At 50.8% G+C, this 23,702-nt stretch overlaps 1 protein-coding gene across 2 annotated transcripts in view; it reads right to left on the bottom strand.

Moving 5' to 3' along the window:
- Window positions 1-23,702, bottom strand: part of RALY (RALY heterogeneous nuclear ribonucleoprotein) — a 142,644-nt gene that overhangs the window by 73,102 nt on the left and 45,840 nt on the right. For both annotated transcript variants that reach the window (XM_063349970.1, XM_063349971.1), the window contains exon 2: window positions 17,959-18,046. The gene's annotated coding sequence lies outside the window, so the exon portion shown is untranslated. The remainder of the gene's footprint in view (window positions 1-17,958; window positions 18,047-23,702) is intronic.

Below are 23,702 nucleotides of genomic sequence, written 5' to 3'. Positions count from 1 at the left end.
CCTTTTCTAGGTCTAACAGAAAAGTACAGCTCTCTTCTGCAGTTTTTAAGCTTGTCCAAGTTGCAATGACAAATGGAGCTGTCTCTGTTTCGATTTCCCTGGCTATTTAGGCACATCTAAGTTTCAATCTCAAGCCTTGCCTAATGGATACGGCTGTATCACTAATTGACCACCCAAATCATAGAATCATGGAATCACAGAATGGTTTGGGTTGGAAGGGACCTTAAAGATCATCCAGTGCCACCCCCTGCCCTGGGCAGGGACACCTCCCACCACACCAGGCTGCTCCAAGCCCCGTCCAACCTGGCCTTGAACCCCTCCAGGGATGGGGCAGCCACAGCTTCTCTGGGCAACCTGGGCCAGGGGCTCACCATCCTCACAGCACAGAATTCCTACTTTTCGGGGCCCACAGGACACCTCTGCCGAAAGCAGCAGCCAGCTCCACCCGGGGCACGGGCTATCTCAATGATACAGTTCCTGTATTTTATTTCCTAGTCAAATATAACCAAGCCAATACCTTACTGCGGAATGACAAGTATTTATAATCAACCTACCACTTAAACTAATAATGTTCAATTAGTTTCTCAGGGACAGATCTTCACAGGGACCTCTGGGACCTTCCTTTGGCAGGTGCCGTTCTTGCCCAGTTGGGCGGACCTGTCTGGTCCTCCCAGCTCTGCCCTCTCCTCCACTGCCCAGATGAGATCTTCGAAGCTTTACATGGCCCATGCAATGCCCTTTGCAATTCCTCATTTCCCATATGGTGGCAATATTCCAGGGCCGATATACTGAAGGGCTTACCAATTTGATGGCCTGGGAGATGGGAGGTTATGTCCTTAGCTAGAGCGAGTTTCAAACTCACTCTGGTCCTTCACCAGACGTGACCAGCCCAGTTACACAATGCCCCATGAAAATGGACACCACGTGTACGAGCACAGATACAACCAGAGTATTTTTCAGCAGGGACAACTCAGGGAACTATGCAGATAATCACAACTTTGAGCGACAGCACGCCAATGTCCTATGGCTGCTCTACAGGACGGCAGGTAATAGCTCTAGATCTTGCCTTGCTGTGTGTTTTTTAAAACGTATCGTTCCCACCTCTGACCCTCTCCCACTCTTGGGCTCAGCTTGCAAATCACACGGTTACCAATGACAAAATAACCCTGCATCTGCAGTAATGTGTTTTCCAAACCCATTGTGGTAATGGTAGGTAAATGGACCATTTATTTATGGATCATAAAGAAGAGCATTCAATTCTTCATAACCACAGAGCAAAGCTGAAGGTTCCCTCTTTGTCTGAGCCTGTGGACACCCAGCTTCTGTGAGCTGGGCTGTGGTGGGCAGGGGGCAGCTAAAAGACAGAAGAAAAGTCATTTATTCCCCCTCCCCTTTCACAATATCCTCAGAATTTAAATGTAGACCAAAGCTTCAGAACAGAAAGAGAGTTGGGCTGTGAGCAGCCAAGGTCTCTCCAGGGCAGGCAGAGGTAGAGCTGCACTTTCTCATCTGCAGGATAACAGCAGGAATAAAGAGCTGCTGAGAGCACAAACCTCTCCCCTTGGTCAGAGTGACACCTGATGGAGTCCGACCCAGAGAGGCCATCCCTGCCCCTGGGAGAGGCTGCCTGCCTGCAGGCAACTCGGCCGAGAAGCTACATCAGGTTATGGCCATCGAACCTCTTAGATTTGGAGGATGTTCATTGGAAAAGGACCATTTCCTTATCACAGCAACTTGGACGGGAATTCAATTTTGAGACACTTGATGGTTGGGGTGCAAACTAAGCACAAGCAAGATGGGGACTCAACAAAGAGCAATCTCAGCCCTGTTGGGCCAGGGATTAGAAGGCAGCAAGGTCACTAATGGGGGGACAAATTCAGCCGAGCAATTTTGAGAGGGATGGAAGAGTAGGAGACGATGCTGGCAAGCACAGGGTGAAATCAAACTGGAGAAATCAATAAAGGGAAAGGACAGAGGGGGGCAACAGGACACGGGAAGAGATAAATTAAAGGCTTGCCCAGGGGTTATGATGGCTAGTGAGCAATAAATTAAATAAAAGAGGGCAACAGGGACGAGCAAGGTACTGTGAAAAATTAATTAAAAGGAAGGGAGGCATAACCAAGGCATAAAACATGGGTGTTGGTGGAAAGATTAGAGGACCCAGGCAATGAAGAGGCTTCGGAAAGTGTAATAGGAGCCAAGGCAGAGGCTGTAAAGGCTGTGACCACGTGTGAGGGTCAGATAAACAACGCAGATGCATTTTCAAGACTATGAGAAGCAGGAAACCATTGAAGAAGAAAGGAAGCATCTCACAGAAGGAGGCAGCATTGCTAGTGCGGAGGCGCTGGTATATTGAGTGCCACTCCTTGGCTTTTGCAGCCAAAATGTGGCGGGGTATTGACTCCCCCCATCCACATGGTCTCCTTCCACCAACCCCTCTGCCCCCAAGGAGCGGGCACAGGTGCTGCCTGCAGGATGAGGCATTGCAAAATGGGGTATTTTAGCTGGGTATCTTAAATGCACGTCTGCTGAGACACAAGGAAAGAGGTGAATGGGTCTGACAGGAGCTGGGTCCCTCCAGGACTCCCCCCTGGCTCATGGGACAGGCAGACTTTGGGCAATGGGCAGAGGACCCTGGCCTCAGGGGATTTATGTGGGAAGCACAGACTTACATCCAAGTCCCTGCTGGGTCCGTTTTGAGTCATCGAGGACTGGAATGACTGGACAGGGGAGCACCCTGCTCCCCTCAAGGGTCACCCTGGCGTGAGCCCCCTTCACCCTTCTACGCTGAAGCTGTTCCACTCTGAACAAAGTAATGACATGCACTGGGAGAACCAGAGATGGAGAAGGGGGTGGATGGAGAGAGCACAGCTCGGCAGCCTGGCCATTGTGCAGCCCACTTGAGCTCCGGGGAACCTGGACGTTCCTGAAGCCCCGTTTCTGCCCACCGTCCTGGGACAGGAGCGAAGCAGCTCTCCGCTGGCTCCTTGCTCAGCGGCCCGGCTGCACTGAGCCCTGCATTGAATCTCGGTGCGATGGGGGCTGCCGAGAGCTGCGTGGGGTCAGCCCGAAACCCTGCGGTCCATCACCCCCTTCCCAGCCCCAGGTGCATCACCAGGAAGGCAGCGATTACTCATGGGCTGGGGGTATGGTGGTTTTCAAAGGATTTACTGCTGTGTGCCAGGGAGGATAAGCAGCAGCTCATCAGCTCTGTGCAGAGCAAGGTGGAGTGTCCCAAAGCCACCATTTTTGCACTGACAGATTTTATAGAATGGTTTGGGTTGGAAGGGACCTTAAAGACCATCCAGTTCCACCTCCCTGCCCTGGGCAGGGACACCTCCCACCAGACCGGGTTGCTCAAAGCCCCATCCAGCCTGTTTTCTGTGTGTAATTCAGGTCCCGTTCTCAGCTCTGCAGCAGTCAGGACTTGGGCAGCCTGGATGGGACCAGCTCCTCAGCAGGGACAGGCAGCGCTGCCCCTGGCCTCAAAAGGATCCGTCTTTTCAGCCCAGGACGCTGGTGCACTTACAGGGCTGGCCAAGACCACAGGAGCCTCCTCCAGTTATCACCTCAGCACGAGCAATGAGCTTTATGAGCTCCTGCCCATCACCGCAAAGCTCCCTATATCAGTATTTCATTAGAGGGCTGTTAATTGCAGTGTAGTGCGGGTGGTGCTTTGCTTTTGGAGGATTTCTCATGAGGAGAAGGGATGCTATTTTTAGAAGAAGAGCCAAAGAGCGTCTGGGGGCATGTGTCGGGGAAATGATCAGGCAAATATTTTCAGGCCTTTCAAATCGCAGGGGGAAAAGAAAGAATTGGACAAGTCTGGATCTCACCTGCCTTTAAAGCAGCATTCTTTGAAATGAACAGGCTGCCTCGGTGCTTAGAGACGGCTAAGAAGATTATAAGCAGAAGATACCTATGCCAGAGGAGGGAAGAAGAAATAATAAAGGAACTGAAAGCTATGACAAGCAAATGAAAAAAAAAAAAAAAAAAGAAAGAATAAAGCAGAGGTTCTGGATATAGCAGGAAGGGTACAGGCAAGATCAACACCCTGACAATGGCAGCCGAAGTGGGACAAGAAACAGATTCAGAGCATCACCACGGGGCTGAGCCACCCAGCCCAGAAGACAGCGCAAGGACTTGGACGGGTCTCAGTGGCCACCCATCAGGCACTCTGGTGGAATGCTTGTGAGGGAAGTAGGACAAGAAGTAACGGCTAATTAACAACATCAGAGAAAGCTAAATGGGCTCCCTAACCTCTCTCTGCCCTAACACCCTTCTGTTTGGCTCCTCTTTGAACTGGACTGTAGACAGCTAAGCGATAGCTCGCTGTACCCTACACGTGTCAGGAAGCAGGTACGGTCTCGGGGAAGCTGTAATGTAAATAGAAGAGGAAAAAGGTGTATTCCCACTGCTTTTTAACATACCAGAGTGGAGACACACCGGGTATTAGGATCCAGTCCAACAAAATATCAGTTTGAGTTCAGCACGGTGCGGAGACGGGAGGATGACAGGGAGCCTGTGCTGGATACAGAGCCGAGCACGCTGCTCCCAAGACCCCCCCCGCTCTTACTTACGTGCATTTCTTAAAATTAACCAACTCAGCCCTGCAAACACAGCCCCTGGAGTCAGCTCCTACCTCCCGTAGCACTCCTGCTGGTTTTGCTACCGACATTCAGTGGGAATTTCGCTGCAGAGCAAAACCAAAAGCTGCCTTGTTCTTCTATATGAAGGCACAAGCAAGCGGCTGGGAGCTCTTGGGTTACTGCAAGGCGATGGCTCACCCTTCACCAGAGCATCACGTATGGCCCGTCAGGTGTTAACCACTTGCACCGTAGAGTGCAGGGCCGGTGCCGGCTGGGTGGCAGCTCCTGGTCAGTCCGCCCAGATCCCCTGTGAGTGGAAATGTGTTGGGCTGTTGGAAGACAGACTCTTCCCCCCGTGTGTGGACTCTGTTATTGATGGTTCTCCCAAACTTTTATTACACAAAGCTCCATGTCCCCAAAGCCGCGTGAGAGGCCGATCTGCTGAGCAGGACAGCACTCCCTTCGCAAGTTATTTCTCTGAATACAACCGCATTTGAAGTTTTTGCCCTTTAAAGCACTAATTCCTATAATCACTAACCCCCCTAACTACAAAGAGTCACTGTTCAAGGGTATGGCATTAATGATGCCCTCATGGGGTATCCCCAGGGTGTTCAGCCTCCTGAGCTGGAAGATAAGGATGGAGAGCAGAACAACCCACCCATAATCCAGGAGGAAGTAGTCAATGATCTGCTTCTGCACCTAGACGCACATAAGTCTATGGGGTCGGATGGGATTCACCCAAGAGCACTCAGGGAGCTGGCAGGAGAGCTCACCACGCCTCTCTCCATCCTTTATCAACAATCCTGGTCAACAGGAGAGGTGCCGGATGACTGGAGGTTGGCCAATGTGACGCCCATCTACAAGAAGGGTCGGAAGAAGGATCCCGGGAATTACAGGCCTGTCAGCCTGACCTCAGTACCAGGAAAGATCATGGAGAGGATCATCTTGAGTGAGCTCTCATGGCAAGTGCAGGGCAGCCAAGGGGTCAGGGCCAGCCAACATGGTTTAGGAAAGGGAGGTCCTGCTTAACCAACCTGATCTCTTTCTATGACCAGGTGACCCGCCTTCTGGATGCGGGGAAGGCTGTGGACGTTGTCTATCTGGACTCTGGTAAGGCCTTTGACACCGTCCCCCACAGCATTCTCCTGGAGAAGCTGGCGAATCATGGCATAGACAAGTGTGCTCTTTGCTGGGTAAAAAACTGGCTGGATGGCCGTGCCCAGAGAGTTGTGATTAATGGGGTGAAATCCTCTCGGCGGCCGGTCACCAGTGGTGTCCCTCAGGGCTCAGTTTCGGGGCCAGTTTTGTTTAATATCTTTATCAATGATCTGGATGAGGGGATTGAGTGCACCCTCAGTAAGATTGCAGATGACACCAAACCAGGTGGGAGTGTTGATCTGCTTGAGGGTAGGAAGGCTCTACAGAGGGACCGGGACAGGCCGGATCCATGGGCCAAGGCCAACTGTATGAGTTTAATAAGGCCAAGTGCCGGGTCCTGCATTTCGGTCACACCAACCCCAAGCAACGCTACAGGCTTGGGGCAGAGTGGCTGGAAAGCTGCCCAGCAGAACAGGACCTGGGGGTGCTGGTGGACGGCCAGCTTAACATGAGCCAGCAGTGTGCCCAGGTGGCCAAGAAGGCCAACAGCTTTCTGGCTTGTATCAGGAATAGTGTGGCCAGCAGGAGCAGGGAAGGGATGGTGCCTCTGTACTGGGCACTGGTGAGGCCTCACCTCGAGTGCTGTGTTCAGTTCTGGGCCCCTCTGTACAAGAGGGACATTGAGGTGCTGGAGCGTGTCCAGAGGAGAGCGACCAGGCTGGTGAGGGCTCTGGAGACCAGGGCATATGAGGAGAGGCTGAGGGAGCTGGGCATGTTTAGCTTGGAGAAGAGGAGGCTGAGGGGAGACCTCATTGCCCTCTACAACTCCCTGAAAGGAGGGTGGAGAGAGGTGGGGGTTGGCCTCTTCTCCCAGGTGAATAATGACAGGACCAGAGGAAATGGTCTGAAGCTGTGGCAGGGGAGGTTTAGGTTAGATATTAGGAAGAATGACTTTACTGAAAGAGTGGTCAGGCACTGGAACAGCCTGCCCAGGGAGGGGGTTGAGTCACCATCCCTAGAGGTGTTTAAGAAATGTCTGGATGTGGCACTTCAGGGCATGCTCTAGTGGCAGAGATTGTAGGGGTTTGGTTTTTTGTGTGTGTATGGTTGGACTTGATGATCTCAAAAGTCCTTTCCAACCATGAAGATTCTATGATTCTATGATTCAATTCATGCAACTTCATTGAGGCCTGAGACTGCCTTGCTGACTGCACGCAGCACCTTGGGGGTAGAAATCTGTTATTTAAGAGGATTCAAGCAAAATCTTCGGTAGTTCCTGGTTTTGGCTGCATTGAAAGGAATGCGAGTATAATGTGTACATCCACCCCACGGCCACGCACACTGAGGTGGGCAGTGCAGAGCCCAGTCCCACCACCAGCCTCTTCTCAGGATAAGCTCTTCCCAACACTGCTGCTCCAAACTATTGGGCTGGGGAACCCCAGAGAGAACCTGGCTTCGGTTCTGTGCTCAATGCGACCCAGGCACATGTTCCATCTGCAATCACAGCCTACGGGTGAGATGGACACAGCAAAGCAAATGAGATGAGGTGAATGTCGGGGAGGAGATAACCCATGGGAGGTCAACAGGGCGCAGGTGCCATGTCCTGGATACCAGAAAGTGTAGCAAAACCAAGGGTTTAGGGAAAGATGCAGCAGGACAATACAGGGTTTGAGTATAAGGCATGAAGGAAAGAATGGGAAAGCAGAAGACCAAGGCTGCCATGATGCCTGTTTGTCCCTCTCCTGTGAAGGCAGCAGGAACAGCCCATCACCGAGAGCATGTCCCTTCAGAACTCATCTAACAGAGGAAAGCTGGGGACCCAGATCAGTCCTCCAAGGCTGCCCAGCACACCCCAAGGTCACCCTTACTGACTTTCTGATCCTGTTTTTTTACTTGAACGTCCACTCTCAAGAAGGAAACAAAAAACCCCAGGATTTTAGAAGAAAAACCCTCCCTGCTCCGCACAGCTCATCATGAACACAGGGTGCGTGGCAGCCAGCATCCTCTGGATGTTACAGCACAATGGGAAAGGAATCCAAGGAATCCAGCCTGACCTCTCCAGGCACCACAGGTCCATATTTTAGCACTACGTCTTTGTAGCCTGTGAAAGGTCAGCGCCTCACAGAAGAAGCACGTACGGTAATGAAATGCTACGGAAGGGTGATGGTAAAATAAGCAACTTTTTGGCTCATTTACTGAAATCTCCAATTCAAGCCAAGCTGGAAGCAAATCTCAGGCCTGGATTTCTATTGATGAAGGAACGTGGCCATCTGTCTGTTTGTCTTTTCTGCATTTCTTGCTAACCCTGATTTCTCTCCTTAAAAAAAACCAGTCCATGCTCACATGTCATATTTGATGCATCTGACAAGGTCAGAGCCATCAGATCCCATCAAGCGTGCGCCGATACAGCCCTGCAAAGGGAAGCCGAGAAAAGATGTGCAAAGAGAGCAAAGAAAACACAAATTTTTGTGTTTTCATTTGAAGGCATCCCCTTGACTTCTGCTTTCTGACTCACGTTCCAGCCCCGGTACTCAGAGCTGCGGCCAGAAAGCCACATCTGGCTATGAGGAGACACAGGGAGCGAGCAGCACCGAGGTACTCATTCATCCCCAGCGTCTGAGCACCTCATGGAGCAATGTTTTCATGGCCATAACACCAGTTCAAGCTGGAGCAGAAAGAATATTCCCTTTTGGAGGCTGGGAATGGAGAAATTCAGGCCCAGCTCCTCAATGCTGACTGAATTCCTTTGATGGCTGAAGCCCAGCTGAGCGGCCAAGGAACCTGGGAAAATTATGGTGGAAAACCTGAACCCTGAGGCAGACACTTAAACCTGTTTTCATCTAGGATTAAATCCTGTCCCCTGGCCTTTCTCTCCACAATGCACAATACTCCTTGAGTGGGCAGCAACTAGTTCTTGACAGGAGAGGCAGAAAACACCTTAGAATCACAGAATCCTTTTGGCTGGAAGAGATCTTAAAGATCATCAAGTCCAACCATTAACTTAGCGCTGCCAAGTTGCCGCTAAACCATGTCCCTCAGCACCACATCTACACGTCTTTTAAATACCTCCAGGGATGGTGACTCACCTTGTAGATGATGGGGAAAACAAGCCAAGATGGTGAGGACCTGGTGGTTCAGAAACAGGTGAGTCCTTCTGGCCATCAGCTTGCTTCTCTAAGGAGGTGTTAAGGTGTCAATAAATACAAGCCACCGTACTCCAAGGCTGGGAGCACTCCCTTGAGTTCTTCACAAATTCATTCCAGCTGCATTTCTGTTCAACGGACGTATACATGGAGCTGAGAGATGCGTCTGGGATAGACTACTAACACCTGGGGCAGCTCTGACCTTCCCTCTGGAGCAATTCCAAAAACTTTAAGGTTTCATTTTGCAAACATGTTCACCTGACGTTTGAGCACAGGCATTATCCTTAACCACAGCAGAAGAAACGACTCTTGCGATCATCTGTCAGCTGGTGCTTACACACGGAGTTATTTGGGAAAAGATTTTATATTTTCAGTTCACGCACTACCTTAACCTGAATTAACCTTCAAGTCTTGAGAAGCCCTAAGAAACAGATAATTTCAAAAAGCAAATCCAGAAATGAAAAAAAACAACCAACCCAAAACAACACACCCCCCCCCAACAATCAGGCAATTTGAATTGAGGTGTTATTTTGATAAGATCAAGATTTGCAGAAAACTTAACTCTCAGATACTGTGAGAAAGAAAGGGAAGACTGGCGAGGAGGACACACTAATTGTTATTCAGTCTCGGGTGCTTGCAAGGAAAACACTTGCACTTAGATAACATCAGTCTGTGATGGGCTGGGGACACCTTACCGGTGTCCGGTAAGTATCTTAGAACCGGGAGTCCGTGTCCGCTCTTGCTAACCAGGACTCTCCCGCCGCCAAGGACTCCTGCTAACAAGAACTCTCTCTTGCGGCGCCTGCGTCCCTGCTTGCGTGCCTCTGACCGCGTGTTGCTTCGGAGATTCCCTGGTCCGTGAGGTATCGAGATTAAGTTTGTTCTTTGCCTTTCATCCGTGGTTTGTGGTTGCTCCTGCGTCCTGCCTGCGTCGGCTCACACAGATACCGCATTCATCATGAATTGCTTGCTCAGCCTTTAAATGAATCAAACATTTTGGTTGATCGCAGGAAACCACCTCAGCTCTAGAGTTTAATCATTGACTCAGGAAGTTGTTATTAATCCAGGGCTTGCTTTGAGCATAAGAGTTTTGACTGAATTTATAGATTTAAAACTAGACATATGCTTGAGAGTTTTTGGTTTATCAAGATTTGAAGTCTCAAACCAGGTGGAGTCCAATCCACTGGGTCACGTATGCTATGTGAGGACATTTTTCACTTTCTGTTCAGCCTTGCTGTCCTTAAATAATACCAAATGACCTGCTCTTCTCGCACACCAAGAAACGACTGAGCTACGTGACTTTCTGCCTGCAGACTGCACAACCAGCCGGAAGGTCCGGGGCAGGTAGAGCTGTCAGCAATGCCTGTCACGCGATCCATCCCTTGGCATCTGGAAACACCGCAGCTTTCTTGCTGTCTTGGCAGAGCGGTTGAGAGCTTCGTGCAGTTAATTTGCTTATTTAAAAGCACAGGTAACAGGAACGGAGCAGTGAGATCTTTGTAAAAGGGTTAATGAGCATCTTGTCTTCCACTAACTCATGCCCAGACGGGCCATGTGAGCCTGGCAGGGCCAGACATGAGGAAGGAGCTTCTCAGTGAAGGTCAGCACCCAGCATCCACCTCTAAAGGCTCCAGCACAACGAGAAGAATGCAAACAAACTGATCGTGGGTGCCCCGGGAGGGGTGCTGCAGATGTTTCCAACTGTTGGCTGTTGGAAATGTTGGGCTGTTACAGCGGCTGTTTGCAGCTCGTTGGGCAGGGCAGGACAGGAGATGCTGCACTTTACTCAAGGAGTGATGGTGGCTACTCGGAGGAGGAAGACTGCGCTCCCCACACCCACCCAAATGGATATTGGTATCCAGGTCACAGGCTGTGAGGAACGCCACAGCCTTTCACTGGCTGCGGGGGACAATGCTGACCATGGCTGCGTGCGGTGTGAGCAGGTCGATGACCTGCTCAGCCGGGTGACACAGCACCAAGATGAAGTGATGGAGCTCAGAGAAGAGGTGAGTAGATTGAGGAACACCAGAGAGAATGAGAGGGAAACCAACCATTTCCACAAACAGCTCTCTACAAAAACGGAACGGGAGGTAACTCTTAGTGGACCAGAGGATTCCGTATCCTTTCACCAGCAAGTCCCCCAGCCGTCCCGTAGTAACCCCCATGAACAGGGTCAATGGGAACAGGTCTCTGTCCGATGGAACAAAAGAAAGAAACGGAGCAAGCAGGTTCCTTTAAGAAGTGCACCACCCACAGTGCCCTTGCAGAACAGGTATGGGGCTCTGCAGGAGGAACTGGTTGCAAGCAAAGAAGAGGGCTCTCAAAGGCCAGAAGAGCCACCAAGGCCAACTCGCCGCAGGCCGGCCATCAAAACTGACCCTGAAAAGAATAATGGAAGGGTCATTGTTGTAGGTGACTCCCTGCTGAGGGGAGCGGAGGGCCTGATATGCAGACCGAACCCACTTCATAGAGAGGTCTGCTGTCTCCCTGGTGCCCGGGTAAAGGACATTGTAGGTAAACCCCCCCACCCTTGTGAGCCCTTCAGATTATTACCCACTTCTGGTCTTTCAGGTGGGAAGTGATGAGGTAGCAATGAGAGGCTCACAATCGTTTAAAAAAGATTTCAGGGCCTTAGGGCAACTGGTAAAGGGATCAGGAGCTCAGGTTGTGCTCTCCTCCATCCCTCTGACATCAGTGACGGACGAGGGAATATATAGGAGGAGTCAACAGGTCAGTTCTTGGCTCCAGGACTGGTGTCATAGACAGGGCTTTGGGTTTTACGAGCACGGCTTGGTATATGAGGCACCAGAAACCTGAAACCAGAACCTGAAAGTGTACAAGTCCATGGGACCTGATGGGATACACCCACGGGTACTGAGGGAACTGGCGGATGAGGTTGCCAAACCGCTCTCTACTATATTCCAAAAGTCATGGCAGTCTGGTGAAGTCCCCACTGACTGGGAAAGGGGAAACATAATCCCCATTTTCAAAAAGGAAAGAAGGAGGAACCAGGGAACTACAGGCCAGTCAGTCTCACCTCCGTGCCTGGTAAGATTATGGAGCAGATCCTAGTGGAGGCACTGCTGAGGCAGAAGAATAGCGAAGAGGTGATTGGGTACAATCAACACAGCTTCACCAAGGGCAAATCGTGCCTGGCAGAGCTGGTGGCCTTCTATGAGAAGGTCACAACATCAATAGACAAGGGGAGAGCAACTGACATCATTTACCTGGACCTGAGCAAAGCCTTTGACACTGTCCCGCATGACATCCTGGTCTCCAAGCTGATAAAATACGGGTTTGATGGATGGACAATTCAGTGGATAAAGAACTGGCTTGACGGACACACCCAAAGAGTGGCTGTCAATGGGTCCATGTCCAAGTGGAGGCCAGCGACAAGTGGAGTCCCTCAGGGATCAGTACTGGGACCGGTCTTGTTTAACTTCTCCGTCAGCAATATGGACATGGCATTGAGTGCACCCTCAGCAAATTTGTTGACGATACCAAGCTGTGTGGGGCGGCTGACACGGCTGGAGGGAAGGGATGCCATCCAGAGGGACCTTGACAGGCTGGAGAGGCAGGCCCATGCCAACCTCATGAAGTTCAACAAGACCAAGTGCAGGGTCCTCCATCTGGGTTGGAGCAATCCCAAGCACTGATATAGGCTGGGCAGTGACTGGCTTGAGAGCATCCCTGAAGAAAAGGACTTGGGGGTGCTGGTGGACGAGAGGCTCAACATGAGCCATCAGTGTGCACTTGCAGCCCAGAAAGCCAACTGTATCCTGGGCTGCATCAGGAGGAGCGTGGCCAGCAGGTCGAGGGAGGTGATTCTCCCCCTCTACTCCACTGTCGTGATACCCTACCTGGAGTGCTGCGTCCAGTTCTGGAGCCTCTACTACAAGAGAGATATGGACGTGCTGGAACACGTCCAGAGAACGGCCATGAGGACGATCAGAGGGCTGGAGCACCTCTCCTATGAGCACAGACTGAGGGAGTTGGGGTTGTTCAGCCTGGAGAAAAGAAGGCTCCGAGGGGACCTTATTGTAGCCTACCAGTATCTTAAGGGGGCCTACAGGAAAGCTGGGGAGGGACTTTTTAGGATGTCGGGTAATGGTAGGACTAGTGGGAATGGATTAAAACTAGAGATGGGACGATTCAGACTGGATGTTAGGAAGAAGTTCTTCACCATGAAGGTGGTGAGACACTGGAACAGGTTACCCAGAGAGGTGGTGGAAGCCCCATCCCTGGAAGTTTTTAAGGCCAGGCTGGATGGGGCTCTGAGCAACCGGATCTAGTGGGAGATGTCCCTGCCCATGGCAGGGCAGTTGGAACTAGATGATCTTTAAGATCCCTTCCAACCCTGACAATTCTATGATTCTATGAATGGCAAGTTGGCATATCAGGATTTGGCTCTCCCTAGAAAACTTGATCCTTTATCGGAACTGCTTGAGTTCCCACTCAAAGCCAGCTAAGCTCAGCTCTGCATAGGTAGAATGCATGTGAGGGCAAAGGGAGGGGATGGCTCTGTCATAGAGAACTTTGGAGGTGGCCGACACCAGGGTCTGAGCCTGCAGACCAAGATCTGAGCCTGCAAACGGCACTCCTAGAGCTTGCAACTGCTAAATGACTCGTGATCATCTTCAATCAAAACAACCCCTGACATGCTCTGCTTTCACATGCTCTGCTTTTACAACAAACTTCAGTGCCACGAACATGACTCTTCTAGCCCAAAACTTCTCTTCCTTGCAGAGAGTGGTCATGGACCAGGGCCTCTGCATGAGGAGAGCTCTCCTCTCACCTTGCATTTACCAGATGGGCTCCACAGCCCGCTCTTGCCAGGTAAGCCCAAACCTACTCAAGACAAAACCTGTTCCAGATGAACCAGCTGCCGGGGAACATCCTCCAGTCAACTGCTTACAAATATCACACATACCGTTAGTTGATTTCCTGCACAGACACCTGGGCAATCCTTCCAGAGAGTCTACTTAGGATTTTTAACTGGGTCTTTGCATTTATTTACTGGAGATAAGGATTGGGGAGCATTAGCTTTTGAGGGAATTTCTGTTTGTGTCCTCCACAGCCCGGACAACCCTCCTCCTCATCCACAGTTCGCAGACACATCAGCTCTGCCTCTCGAGACAAGGGTTGTGGCCTTATTTCATAGGGGACCTCACCACACTGAGCCTACAGGATTCCCAAGACTTCGGTAGAAAGGGTCAAGATAGGGTTATCCTCTTGGGTGGCCAGAAGGCTCCCATTTCCAGAGCACACCGGGAACGTGCACACTTGAATCTGCCTATCCTCATGGTCCCCTTTCATTTTCTGGGGACAGCTTGGGGTCGCTGGGTCTAGAAAGAGACAGCATGGGTGTGACAGACCCTGGGTGCACTTTCCAGGCAGCTTTTTAACCACTCTTCCTTCCCTCACTTCTTAGTTTGCCAAGAAGGGGCCTCTTTCTTTTTGTATTTTCATAGAATCATAGAATGGTTTGGGTTGGAAGGAACCTTAAAGAACATCCAGTTCCACCCCCTGCCCTGGGCAGGGACACCTCCCACCAGACCAGGCTGCTCCAAGCCCCATCCAACCTGGCCTTGAACCCCTCCAGGGATGGGGCAGCCACAGCTTCTCTGGGCAACCTGGGCCAGGGGCTCACCACCCTCAGAGTGGTCTATTTCAACTCAACAGTTTGCATCACAAACAACGGCCAAAGCAGGCTGCAGGTGACAGCACGCCCATCCAGCGCTCCAGCTGCAGAGAGACAGTGGTGACAGGTCTGAAGCCTCTCCTGCCTTTTACTGCTAAACAAAACCACGTACAGTGGGAATTGTCTGAGGGTAGCATCAGTTATTTGGGTTTCTTCTCCCTTCCTTTGAGGTTTTCATAAACACACGAGCCACTGGGGACAACTGCAGTTTACTGCACCCTTGCGAGAGAAGCCTGTCCGTGGTGAGAAACACCTGGGGCCGGTGACAGGGCTCAGGAAGCCCAACACAGCTCACCCTGCTCCGGACCACCTGACACTTCATCTTCACCCGTCCCTCCACTGCAATCCCTGCGCTGGGGAGGGATGTTGCTGATGAGATAATTGCATTCAATAATCTTCCCAGCACGTGCTTGCCAAAGTACGCAGAGAAATAAAGAACGTTTGCATGCACACATCAGAATCCCCGCTGCAGAAATCCTGCCATCTAATCGCCTACAGAGGAATGAAAATGATAAATAAAAAAAAAAAAAGAGAAAACAAGCCACAAAGGGCAAAGCGAGTCTGCGCCTGGCACGAAGGACCGAGGGTAACTCGGTCCCGCAATTAGGCTTTTTCAGACTTGATCACGAATGCTGTGGATGCACCGTTCACATCACGCCCCCCCGCTACCGGACACGCAGCCCTGAACTGGAGCATCTGCGTGGGCACCAATACCCGCCGCCGCCTCCTCACCCGCGTTGTCTTTTCTAAATTAAGAACCCTGTTACATCGCTTCCTTCCTTGGCCCACGGGGTGCTAAGAAGGTCACTACCAGATTGTAGCTTAAAGGGCTACTGAGTGCCATCCTAATCCTGGAAGGACAGGAACTGCCGGAGCTGACAAATGACCCGAGCAAGTGATTACGGTCTGGGTTTATTTGTGATTAGACACGGTGACGGCCCGCTCCGACAGTGTAGGTTTTTTTCTAGGCAGACAGAAAATTTCATCTGCCCAGTTGTCATTGAGCTACCTGAGGATGCTCCGTGTCCTCTCACTACGGGACACTTCCAACCCTGTATGGGTGGACTCAGTAACAGGTATTTTTCTGCCCTTCCCTGCATTGCTGGAATAATGGGCATTTTCATCAGCCTTCCCAGTTCTCCAGAGTTACTCTCAGTGATCTCTTCCAATTGCCTGAATGACAGATATTTTCACAGCTTTTTCTGCATTCCCCCAAGAAATAGGTAGTTTCACAGCTCCCTCTGGAATCAACCTTTATTCTGTGTGCTCCCAATAATTGGAGGGAGAAGTGAAAAATGAAAAAGCAAACAATCAACCGGCAGCGTTCCAGAGTTCAGAAGCCCTGTGACAGTGAAGAACTGGCGGATGGAAGGAGGTGCCGCAGTTCAGGACCTGCAGTCTGCGCGCGCAGGATAAAAGACCCTTTCCTTCGCTTACAGTAAATACCCCGTACAAAACGAAGGCTCCATAGTTTAAAGCACTGTTTAATATGTCAACAGCCAAATCAAAATTTAAAAAAAAAAACTTCTGGCAGTGTTCTTTTTTTAAAATGTCTTGAATATTAAAAAAGGAAGGTATTTCTTCAATGCTGCTGAATCCCATCATTCCATTGGCTGAGTTAAGTCCCGGTCTATGGAATTAGGGCAGAGTAGTTCTCTTATTCATGCAGAAAAGGGTTTTTAGCCAGCTCATTTGTTTAACATATCTGTATGTCAGTATTTTTTAGTCTTACTTTGTGTCAAGATATTCTCACTACTACTAAGGGAAGGTATTTTATGCTAGAAGCAGAAAATGGTTTTAGAGAAATCATAAGCAAACCCAGACTCCTTTTTTCCTTCAACTCCTGATTTTGGTTTGAGAAAGTTCAGGTGAATCTTTACCCCTCTGTTATTTGCAGTTTCCTGGATTAGATTTCCAGACGAGATAAGAAGTGTCAAACTCTTGGATCCTTATTTACTGTACGTGGTATTTCCTGGGGTCCACCAAGCAACAGCAGAGCTCCTACCCATATGATAAGAATTTTTACCTAATAACGTTTATGTTTTGTCCCTCCCATGTAAGTTCCCAAGGAAGAACCCAACCACGATACCAACTAAAACAAATGTGTTACACCAGGAGTGGAAACTCTGCCCAACTGGAAACTGGAGGACCTGCTTTTCTCCATCTGTCTGCGAACTGGAGATGAAAGTCCCCTGACAAAAACATTACACCGCTCCACCTTCGTGTCATGAATTGTGTGTAGTACAATTACGCCCTGAAATCTTCATTCACCCTCTGCTGAAGCAAACTCCAGGTTCTATTATTAGAGAGTCCTGTTCTTATTGAAACAAAACTCCCACAAAACTCCCACAAAACCGGGGAGATCTCCCAGCTCAGGCCTTCACTGACTTCTTTGCTTGGGAAGCACAGCACGTTTCTGAGAGCCGCAGTGATTCCTGGACCAGCATTTCCCAATACTTGGGGTCACGCTGTCACTGGGGCTGATCCCCAAACCCTCTTCCAGCCCACCACAAAACCTCTTCTTTTCAAAGAGGTGCTTCCAGCTCAGCCCACCCGGCCAAGCTGGGTCTGGGGGATGTCAAAGTGCACGTCCTGACAGTGCTGTGTCTGTTGGCACTTTGGAGATGGTTATCTTCCAAAATTGCGGCCTGAGGACACTGCTGCACCTTTTGGGGATGGGGGAACTGCTCTGTCCTGCTCAAAGCTCTAAGAAACACAGCCCTGATTGATGTTGGTCAAGGAAATATCAAGCACGTGCTTCCTCCCAGTTCATTTTCAAGAGGATGCTCTGCTTGTGCAGAGGCAGTAAAGGGGTTTTGACCGCATTCTGGGCGCCCTCCTTCCCCGAAGACCAGCTCTGCGAGGGGCCTGTCTGCCCCGGCACAGTGTCCCCCGTGGCCAGCGCTTCCCCCCAGGCCCTCCCTGCACCCTCCTGCTCTGGGGTGGGCACTGGGAAAGGCAAGGGCAGAGCCCACCCCGACATTACCCAGGAGTCGTGCTCGTATTCACTTTCACTCACCACGAACTGCAAACACAGCTTTTAGAAGAAATACAAGCAATGAATCGGAAACGAAAATGTGCTGAACCCCACCACGTCCAAACCGATCACAATCTGCCCATCAGGGTGTAATTAAAGCAATTAAAGCAGTTTCTACTGCCAGTAGCACACGAAGGAACTGCAGATTCTCAGCACATCCATCCACATTTGACTCTGTGAACGCCTCCACCAGGCCAGGACGCGGCCGCTTTCAGCAGGCTCCAAGAGAGAAAACCTTCAGCCTGAATCCACAATGAAGCCCGCTCATACGATTCAGCATCCGAAGCAATATGTCCTTGCTGTCCCGAGTCCCGCCTCACACAGCCGAACCGCGGGGATCTCTCGCGTCGCTCATCCCATCTAAAGGTACCTCCAGACACAGTTACTTACCGGGACTGTGGGCGCTTGGGCTCTGTCAGTCCTTCCCGTCACCGGTCTGGGAGCAGGCGCAGCACCCCTCTACGGTCTCAGCTTCACCCTGCAAGAATCAGGACACAGAGGGGTTTTTTTCCCAGTTGGGGTAAGCAGATAATCCAGTACTTTCTAACCCCCAGCAGAGCGGGGTACGCTGCGTTGGGACGAAAAGCCGCTGGCGGGTTGTCTGCAAGGATCAGCCCCAGGACTTTCCGAGCTAAGGCTCTGAGCGGCTTAGCCAGGAGCTGGGAGCGGAGCAGACGGAGCCGGTTGTGTTGGCGGGGCCGAGGAGTCAGGATAGCGGCTGGGGAGGTGGCTCAGATTGGCTCGCGTGCGAGAAACCCCCCCAAGAACAGCGACGCGATGTTAATATTGCCGAGAATGAGGTAACTGGTGGATAGAGGTGGGCAGGAATTTTTGGTCACAGTGGCCGGGATTTGTTCAGGGAAAACAGTTTCTTCAAACTGAAATATCCCACAGTAAAGCAGAAACTTTTTCATGTGTGTGTTTTTTTGGGCTTTTTTTCCTGTTTTGAAAATGCGTTTTGAAACTGAAGATCATAGAATCATTTAGGTTGGATCAGATCATCGAGTCCAACCACCAACCCAACACTGACAAAACCACCACTAAACCATGTCGCTAAGCACCACGTCAACCCGACTTCAAAACACCCTTTAAATACCTCCAGGGCTGGCGATTCCACCACTTCCCTGGGCGGCCTGTGAAGATTTTGCTTTGGGCCAGGCTGACTTGAATTGAAACATTTTGTCGATAGAATTGAAATGTTCTGCTATAAATCAGCTCCTCTGGGTCCCCCCCAGCTTCCAGGATACCTCCTGGAACGTTAAGTTAAGGTGCTTTCCATTCCCTGCCGTGGGCTGAGATGCCTGGCTGGACTGTACGCAGTGCCCTGATGTGTCACCTTGAGAGACCTGCCAAGTAGGAACGCAACCGGGATGTTCCAATTCAGAAGTTAGCACTGCAGGACTTTTTATTGCATTTTTATGCTGGGGAACACACAAGAGTCCTGGGCAGCAGCGTCGGCACAGTCCAGCTGGCGGGCAATGCTCCTCGCAGGGAAGGCTGCAGGGCATGGCTGCTCGCCCCGTAAGAACCGGCTTAATGCTTCAGAGGTGGGATCTAGGTCCCATCAAATCCTCACTCCTCTACAAGCAAACACACACTACTCCTCCCCGAATCCCAGCGCCGCGGGCAAAGAACTGGGGTTGAATGGACGGGATGGGGCAAGATCTCCATGCTCAGCGCTCTCCAGCCCTGGGACAAGGATTGCACCTGCGAACTCACGGCCTACACACAGTCCAGAGCTGATGGAACTGGATCCAGGTCTCCATGCTCCCATTCCAGTGCCTAAGCCATCAACGGGACTCAGTGATTTAAACCCATTCCTTCCAATCAGCCTGCTTGGGCTAGCAATGATCTACAACAAAGGCAATAAATCACTAGGAGATTCCTGCTCTGCTTTCTCCACCCTCCTCAAACTGGTGATGATTCCCACCTCCTGCCTCGAGAACAACGTTTCCTAAGTAAGCCATGGCTTTATTGAAAGACCAACACTTTTTCCACCCTGCTCTGTGAAACACTCAGATACGTGGGCTGCCTGATCCCACCGGAGGGCAGGAGGGGCAGTGAGGGCTCCTGCCACTCACCATAAACGTGAGGGTGAACCATAGACCCTCCGGAATTAAAGGCTCACGTCAGTCTCAATTACACCACAGCATTGCAAAAGGTCAAACTGGAATGAAGCTTTTTAATTAAAACAGAGAAAGCGCTAAAGAGACAGAGGAATGAACCACTGGGCTTCAACCAACAACGAGGTCCCACATATCTAACGAGCTGATCTGAGATGACACGCTGGATTTTGCAGCAGAAGCCTCTGCATGCTCCGGAAGTGCACCACAGGGATCATCCCTCCTGCACAGGGGTTCAAAGCTCTGCATGAAAAAGCCACCACAGTGCCAAAAGCTACAAGCAGGGGATGCTGCCACATGGCCACGTTTCCCATCATCCAAGAACCCAACAAAGCATTCAAGACACAAACTTCCCAGTGCCGTTTCCTCCGTTCCCCTCCATTTCAATGGACCCGTCATTCAAGTTCATTGGGCCTCTCCAGAGATCTGGTAGCACCTCTCAGAAGATCAACTGAACATACAGAGTGCTGGAACCCACGATGAGTGCAGCAACGCTCTGAGAGGGGGCCTTCATGCAGGAGAGATGGAGGAAAGAGGAGAGAGTAAGAGAAACCTGAGGCTAAACCAGGTCTGAGCAGAGCCCTGAGCACCAAAACTCTCAGAGACATGAGGGCTGTGGGAAAGCAAACGGCTCATGGCCTGCTCCAAACATACCTGCTGGAGCCCTGCAGGTCCCTGCTTTGACATTGCTTGGACAGAACGGGGCAGATCGCAGAATCACAGAATTGTCTGGGTTGGAAGGGACCTTTCAGATCATCGAGTCCAACCATCAACCTAACGCTGCCAAAACCACCACTAAACCATGTCCCTCAGCACCACGTCTGCCCGGCTTTTAAATACCTCCAGGGATGGTGACTCAACCACCTCCCTGGGCACATTTCACAGGGTAACTTCCGATATTAATTCCAACATTTTAATTAAGCTTTCTGGGGTTTTGGGGGGGGTGGACGGGTGGGCTTTTTTTTAGCTGACAACAATCCCCTGAACCTCTTTGCTTTTTCCAGGAACAGGTACAAGATAGGCAAACAAAAGAATTTATCCACAAGCGTTGGCTACACCGCAAGATGTTCTGAAATGCATCTTTTTTATTCGAGATTTTATTATTTGAGAAATACAGAAGCAAATCCCAGCGAGGAAGGAGGAAAAGAGATTTTACCTGCGATCTGGATGAAGTTCTGAATGCCTTCCCCATCCTCCTCCCAAACTCACCCCGATGCCTTGACTGAGGCAAAAGTGCTTATCTTATTCCCAACGCCTTCTCCTGCTAAGAACGACCCAAAAGTGCACGAGGGGAGGGGAAGTATGAGGGGCAGAGGGACATGGGGCATCAAAGAACATCAGAAGCTCCGAGTTCTGCTCTTGGCTCCGCTGTACACCTCTTTGAGACCAAGGGCCAAATTACCGCATCTCCTTTGAGTGCTTTAGGATGCTATGTTAGACCCGTATGAGGTCTAATAGTTGCCTGATAACCCAAAGTGGAAGCTGTACAGGAGGCGGCGAAGAAAAACCTCACCACTAGAAGCTAAGAAATGGAAGCACACCTCTGCTGCTGCATAATCCCTCCTTCCCCAAACGTACAGCTACAGGAAAGACCAAATTGTCCTGCTCTTATACCAAGTTCCTCTTCACTGCCTGAGTCCTAACGAATTCAGGCAGCAGGAGCAGCAGAGTCCAGCCCCCGCAAGGCTGGAGTCAATCAGTGCCCTGCACCATCCCGCGATTTTTCTAGAACCACTTCAACTCACGATGCAAAAGAGGAGGAGGAAGTACCCTGCCAAAATACAGCATCTTTCAAACAAAGTAACTGCACTAAAATGTGCTGGTTTATTTTCACTCTGGGCTCCCAAAGCATTTCCCTTCTCTCCCTGAATGATAACGGGCATAAAAATTAAATATAAATTCTCCAACAAAAAGCGAAACGCACTGAAGGGTAATAAATCACGGGGGCTGGATGGGGGATGGAAGTTGGGGGAAGGAATAAAGGATGAAATAGTGTAGATAGTGACTAAGATGTATCATAGACTCTTAAAAACCCAAGACTCGTCCTCAGGGCAGGGGACTCACCACAGTGGGCTGAATTTTGATGAAGCAGCACAGGGCACTTGCCCAGCGGAGCAGTGGGGTTGTCCCACGGTGCTCCCAGTCCCATGGGGCTCAGGGCACAGCGAACGTCACCCCAGCACCCCACCACCTCGCGTGGGGGTGAAGACCCCGACGAAAAAATCTTCCAATGTCCCCAAAGCCCCAGTTCTGTCCCAGTTGCTAACTGCTGAGATCAGAAGACCTGCAAACAGAAAGTCTCTTCTGGGGTTTTTTCCATATTTTTGTACAGAAGAGGAGACATGCCCTTCTTGCCCCCCCGCAGGGATGTACCCACGGGACTGGGGCTGCCCCTCATTGTCCCCACGGCCGCCTGCCACAGGCAAGCCGCTGTGTTGGCACTGGCTTTGGGATCCATCGGGGACTCCAGAAGGAGTAAAGAGGGACCAGCTCAGGGCTGCGGTGGGGATACGCACGTTTCCGAACAGCAGCTATCACAGACTGGATGCTCTCTCGTTTGATGACCTGAGATTCTTACATCGGCATTTCCAGTAACCTGAAACGCTCCCCGGGGCATCACACAGCAGCACAACATCCTGGAAACGCTATATATCAGCACCGATTTTCTTCTAATAAACAAGATCACCTTTAATTTTGCAGGCACCTCCTACTTCATTAAACTTAAAGATCTTGCTCTCCGGGGGTTTCCTCCTCAACTGGGGCAGGAAATGAAAAGACAGAAAATGCAATTTAATTGGGGATGAAGCTTCATCTTTACACTGCCTATCATAATTATGTGTCATTTAAAAACAAGCGTGGAGCAGGTGTGAAATGGCACCAGCTCCAGATGCACATAAAAAAGGTTGACACCAGCAGCACGTCTCAGCAAGAATCAGATGGTGCAACTCGAAAACTCCTTTTCTCTTTGGTTTCTTTCTTCCTTTGTTTCCTCAAACTTCTCAGAAAAATTTTCTTTTGAAATGGGAGAGAAGAAATGGCGTCTTTGCCAAGTGGTTTGAAAGGAATCACAGACTGCCAGGGGTTGGAAGGGCCCTCTGGAGATCACGTAGCCCAACCCCCTGCCAAGGCAGGGTCACCCAGAGCAGGCTGGACAGGAATGCATCCAGGCGGGTTTTGAACATCTCCAGAGAAGCGAGAGAAGGTAATTTCAGCATCATGTGCTGGAGCACGGCATCAGTCCCTGCAAAACGTGGGGCAGGGCTGGCGTGGGCGCAGCGGATGGGCGAGCGGAGGCGCGGCAGCGCGGCCACTGCCTTTGCGTGACACAGAGATGGTTGGGCTGCACCTGCTGCTCCTGCTTCTTCCTCTCTGGGTATCACTTTGCCTCCCCTGGCCATCCTGGATAACACAAACCCAGCTGGGTTTGATGCTTGCAGGTGAGACCACCCTGTACCAGGATGGAAGTGACCTCAAGACGCTGAAGTTTGCCCTGAGAACTGAGCTGGGTGGGAGCGGGTTTCTGTTTTCCCTCAGGTCGCCCAGCCCCTTTTTCCACGCTCCAGCACCATGAGGAACAAAGGGATGAAACACTTTTGTTAAGTTAATATCGAGGGTTTCAGTTGACATTCTGCAGGGAGCAGAACCAAGGAAGAGCAAGGAGAGCTCTGCGGATGGGTTATGCCACTCGTTATAAGGGAAAGGAGACCTTCTGAACTGCCGGAAAGTCTTCACGGGATTTAGGGCAGCTCAGTCAGCTCAAGCCTTCCCAAAACAGCTTGCACCACTGAAGCTTTTCTACCTGAAGAAGCCCAAAATAAGATTCACAATGCGTGTCCCTCCATGCTGAGATCTTCTCCAGCATGGGCTTTCCATGTGGGCTGGGAGCTCAGACCTGCGTGTGCTCCAGTCTCCCTTCTGCCCCATGGCAGTGTCGGCCCTCCCTGGCGAGAGGGCCACCCGAGGGCTAGGAGAGACTGTCAGGAAGCCTGGAGAAACCAAACCATTTGACTT

Source organism: Chroicocephalus ridibundus, chromosome 12, assembly GCF_963924245.1.
Source record: "Chroicocephalus ridibundus chromosome 12, bChrRid1.1, whole genome shotgun sequence".
Taxonomy (NCBI): domain Eukaryota; kingdom Metazoa; phylum Chordata; class Aves; order Charadriiformes; family Laridae; genus Chroicocephalus; species Chroicocephalus ridibundus.
The sequence above is the reverse complement of the archived record's forward strand: the minus strand, read 5'-3'. Positions and strand labels throughout refer to the sequence as shown.